Below are 5,649 nucleotides of genomic sequence, written 5' to 3' on the forward strand. Positions count from 1 at the left end.
CCCCCTTTCTTTATGTGGTACTAAGAATTGGCACAATCATCCAAATTGCGGGAATTTCGAGAACTGACACTGGTAGTCAATATTGAGGGAAAAGAATTGGCACAGGTAGCCAAATTGTGGGAATTTCGAGAACTGGAACTGGTAGTCAGTATCTAGGAAAAAGAATTGGCACTAGTAGCCAAATTATGGGCATTTTGAGAACTGACACTGGTAGTCAGTATAGTAGGAAAAGAATTGGCACGAGTAGCCATATTATGGGAATTTCGAGAATTGACAGTGATAGCCATAATATGGTGGGTGTATTCGAGATCGGTTCTTACAGTGCAGTAAGAATCCGATAATAGAGATTAGGTTATTTTATCATGGGGATGGCGTGGTTGATAGTCTGCTTGCACATTTTGGGCAGTGTCACAATAAGTCTTAAAGAGAGCGACCTAGTCGTGCTGAGCCAGTAACGATTATTTTGTGTCATTTAGAATTGTTGTGAGTTACGGTAACAACAACAATTATGAAGGTTGTGTAAGATGGTATTGGGAATTTCAAGAGTATTAATGAAGCCATTAAGAGCATTCCTAAAGGAAATACTAAATGTGTGATTGTGTACATTACAGGTGGAACTTATTATAATGAGAAAATAAGGATTGAGCGAGAAAAACCTTTTATTTAAGTTGTATGGAGCTCTAGGAGAGATGCCAAACTTGACCTATGAGGGCACTACATTCAAATACGACATTGTTGATAGTACTACATTAATTGTTGAATCAGATTACTTTGTGGCTTCAAATATCATAATCTCGGTTTGTGTAATATGGTTTACCTTAAAAATTACATTAGTTAATGTGAAAAGACAAATACTTTTTATTTGGATTTTTGTATTTATATGTCATTGTTCATTTTTTCATTGTGAATTTCATGTCATAGAATTCTGCCCCAAGACCTGATGGAAAGAGGAAAGGAGCTCAAGTCGTTGCATTAAGAGCTTCTGGTGACAAAGTAACATTTTATAAAGTTACACTATTGGGATTCCAAGACACATTGTGCGATGATGCAAATTGGCATGTTTACAAATATTGTTTAATTCAAGGCACGATTGATATTGTTTTTGGAAATGGAAAAACACTATTTATGGCAAATATAATTGTCTTATCTACAATATTTTTATGTTCTCATACTTAAAGTGTTTGAATCAGTGTTCTAAATTGTGTATGCAGTTACATTATGTTTACTACAATTATGGAGACTCCCAAAACCATAATATTATAGCCGCATACAATTTAAAATGTTGAGTCTAATCAATTTTCATATGCTAAAATAAGAATGTTGTTGTTGTAAGTATTGAGATTAGGTCTTGTGATGTAGAACACTCAGTTAAGAGTGCTTGGAGATGAAGTTATGTCATTAATAACAACACATACAAGAGATAAGAAGATTAATGATATTGGCTACTCATTTGTTCATTATGACGTAACCGAAACTGGGAGTGGAACTCTCTTGGGAAGAGCCTAGATGTCTAAACCAATGGTGGTCTTTGCTTATTGCAATATAGGTAGTCTTGTGAATGAAGCAGCATGGAGTAATAACAATCACCCTGAATATGATCAGTAATTTTCTATCTCCACTCTTAAACATGCTTACAACTCTTCATTTTATAGGTTTTTAACTTGAAGTTTAGCTCCATGAGTAATAAGTAGTGAATGTGTATGGCTAATTAGTTGTGATTTAATTTATGGTCACCTGGTGTTAATCACAATTTAGAAAATTGTGGCCACAAATATGGTCGTGATGTAATTATCATGATTCCCAAAATCATTATATTGTGGCCACAATTATTGCGAAAATAACGCGGAAGCATAAAATGAATATTGTGAATCTTCATTGATTGATTAAAGGATTAAAAGTCATGTGCTTATATACACAATACAAAGATAACTTGTGATACAAGTAACAACTTAACAAACTCTTAACAAACTAACTAAGATATTAATCACATGTATAAAATGTGCAAAATGTGTCATGGTAGCTTTGATCTCCAATAGCTCCCCTCAAGCTGGAGGATAAATGTTAATGACTCCAGCTCTGATACCATATTATGAAATGAAAATACATCACATTCTCATTGATTTATCAAAAAAATGATTCATTAACAAAGACGGTTATAAGTGCTATATATATTGAAGCACATTGCCTTGTAAAACTAGAAAAGTAACTAATTGTAAAACAAACTCTAACTAATTCTCCTAACTTTGAATATCAAGCTATTACAAGTGTATTAACCAACTAATCTTTTATTCTCTTGCTACTCTATACTAAGCTACCATTATACTTCCAATAGACCCCCTCAAGCTGGAGTGTAAATGTTAATGACTCCAGCTTGAAATCTTGATTTGATGTCATAACAATGTGATGGATCAGAATCTTAATCCTAATGTGATTGGATTCTCAATCACTTGGTTATCTTCTTTGTCAGAAATCTTGACCATATTTCCATGGAATCTCATGGTTCTACATTGTTGAAGCTTCATGGTTGTAAAAGACACACTACGATGTTGTGTATGTGAAGGGGTAAGAAGTAGAGTACAAAGGGGAAAAAAGAGTATGTGCGGAAAAGTGGCTAATCCCAAGCAATCCCTTGAGTTGATGAAGACCAATAATGGTGGTTGCTTCTGCCATGAATTCAACTAGTGCATCATGTGAAAGAAAATCCACAAGAAAACCCTACATGATCTTCCACTTTCATTCTGGACTAGAGATGATAACAACAATGAGACTACAGCTACATGTCCAATTGCAATTTCTCTTGAGCTCCCGATCATAGAAATCATTATATTTGTTTAAGCTTCACATGCACTTGTTACTTTGACACCACAAATGCAAGAAGTTCACTTGTATATCATCTAAAAAGGTGTTCTTCACTATCCATAAATTCTGGAATTTATAAATACATGTAATCTATCTCACCATTCTTCAAGACGAAAAGATTGAAAGCTTGAGGTAATTACCCAGGCCTTTTAGCATGCCCTCTCGGGATTTGCAAAAGAATTAACAAGACCAGATCTTGGGTGAGAATCTTCTAGAGCGTTCTGAAATAATCTTCCTATAAAGTTGAGGCTGGAGATTTTCACAGAAAGTCTTGTTGGAGCAAATCTTGTAATGGCACATAGAATTTCTGCTGCATTAGTATGAGCTTATGGAGAATCTGAAGAACTGATTGAATCAGATTGTTGGACTATGTGGCATTTCTGTTCTTCCATCTCCAGAATTCATTGGACTCCATCGCTGGAACCAAAAAGGAGAAGGGATAAGGACAAAAGCACTAGAAATACTTTTATGCTTGAACATGTGAAGGTATTGCCTTGGGAAAAACCTTGGCATCCAATTGCCAACACACGATAAAGCACAAAGAACGAGAATCAAAGACAACAACAAAATGGAAATAAGAATAAGTGGATTTATCTTCCTTTGGAACAATTCAAAACTGTGAAGCCCAAATGTAGTGGAATATGCCTTTCCAGCTTCTATAGCTTTCTTCCAGAAATGTCTTCTCTCTTCACAAACTTCTCCGCTTCATGTTGAGTTGTTGGCGATGATTCTTTGTTGAATCTTGGAAGAGGAAGATAATAATTTTAGAGAATGCACAGCGGTAACCAAAGCCTTCAGGACAAAGGCTCTGATACCATATTGCGAAAATAACGCAGAAGCATAAAATGAATATTGTGAATCTTCATTGATTGATTAAAGAATTACAAGTGATGTGCTTATATACACAATACAAAGATAACTTGTAAAACAAGTAACTAACATAAACTTAACTTGCTAGTTCCTAACTTTCTAACCAACTATCATCTTCCAAGATAACCTATCATATATCTTTAATATCCCCCCTCAAGCTGGTGAGTGAAATTTTTTTACTCTCCAGCTTGGAATTGATTTGAAGCTTGATTTGAAGTAATAACAACGCTTAACCACCCATGGAAGAAGCTATATCATCAAACGCTTAACCATCCATAGCATAAACTATATCTTTGCTTAACCACTATGGACAGAAGCTACCCATCCAATGCTTAACCATCCATGACAGAAGTTCTATTTGAGCTTAACCATCATGGACAGAAGCAAACCAACCATTGATGATGAAAGAGAGAGAACGGATCAGAATCTTGATCCTAATGAGATGCTTCTATGATGAATAAGAAAGAGGGGTAAATGATGAAGAATAAGAAAATGATTTAATCTTGTATATGATAAATTGATAATGAATGATGATAAATGTTGAATCGTGGAATGATGAAGCCATAATCGGAAGCATTTCCTTGTAAAAGACCTCCTTGAACATAAGCAACCACGTATCGGGTGAAGATTAGTGATGGATCACTTCAACAAGGTAGTCCACCTACACCCCCTTGATTTACGCTATGATGTGGTAAGAACCATAATGCAAGATTCCTCACTTTGATGATTGATGCATGACAGTCATTCTTTCTTGAATCTTGGAACGATAAAAGCATAAGCGGAAGCAATCGAATAATTACGCTTTGATATCATGTTAAAATATTGTAAGAGACATGAAAAGAAAACTTCTTGATGAATTAAGAAGTGTATAAAAGAAAGCTTAAAGAAAGAAGAATGAGAAACAAATATTGATAATATTCTCATTGAAGGAATTGAATTGATTTTATAAGAAGTGAGCCAATATGGCTTATTTATACAAGAGAAAAGAAGAAAAGAAAGCTTGTAAAACAAGTAACTAACATAAACCTAACTTGCTAGTTCCTAACTTTCTAACCAACTATCATCTTCCAAGATAACCTATCATATATCTTTAATAACAATTATAATTATGAAGTGCAATTTAGTACATTACTAAGTAGAATGCTCTATAATATTAATAATCATTTAAATACCCTTAATTAACTAGAGTTGTATCATATTAAGCCATTTCATTCAAACTTAGATTTTCTACCACACATAACATAAACCAACATAGGAGAATAACAAGCTCAATTCTTACAGAAATCTATATTTTAGAGAGTACAAGAATAAAGGACTTGGTGTAGATCTGAAAGGGTGTTACAAGTACACAAAACAACTTAGTGTTGCAAAGGCCAAACCTTTTATAACACTTGCCTACATTCAAGGTTCAAAATGGTTGCTTCCTCCTCCAAATCCTAAAGTGTAATTAATTACCACATTTTAGTGGGTAGTGAAAAATCCTAAAGTGTAATTAATTACCACATTTTAGTGGGTAGTGAAAAATCCTAAAGTGTAATTAATTACCACATTTTAGTGGGTAGTGAAAAATCCTAAAGTGTAATTAATTACCACATTTTAGTGGGTAGTGAAAAATTAAAAAGGATATGATTCTAGGTCAATTGTATGTTTTTGTGAAAAAGAAATTTCTACATTTGTTTAATAAATTGCATGTTTTATTGTCACTCTTTTTGTTAACTTTTTTTATTTTAGTGTTTTCCCCAAAAATCACCCTTTGCTCGACAAGTTCAATAACTGTTATTTATATTATTAGAGGAAAATTCATGTAACACGGATATCATATCATCTCATTTTTATGGAATTGAATTAGAGAGTGGTTGTTGTTACCTACTCCAACACATATATGTAAATGAAGCAAACAATTAAAGGGGTATTTATTTT

General features: G+C 33.7%; 1 pseudogene; it reads left to right on the forward strand.

Moving 5' to 3' along the window:
* The first annotated feature begins 508 nt into the window (after positions 1–508).
* Positions 509–5,189, forward strand: LOC109340271 (annotated as a pseudogene).
* Positions 5,190–5,649: the final 460 nt, after the last annotated feature.

Source organism: Lupinus angustifolius, unplaced genomic scaffold (genome assembly GCF_001865875.1).
Source record: "Lupinus angustifolius cultivar Tanjil unplaced genomic scaffold, LupAngTanjil_v1.0 Scaffold_154_10, whole genome shotgun sequence".
Lineage (NCBI taxonomy): Eukaryota > Viridiplantae > Streptophyta > Magnoliopsida > Fabales > Fabaceae > Lupinus > Lupinus angustifolius.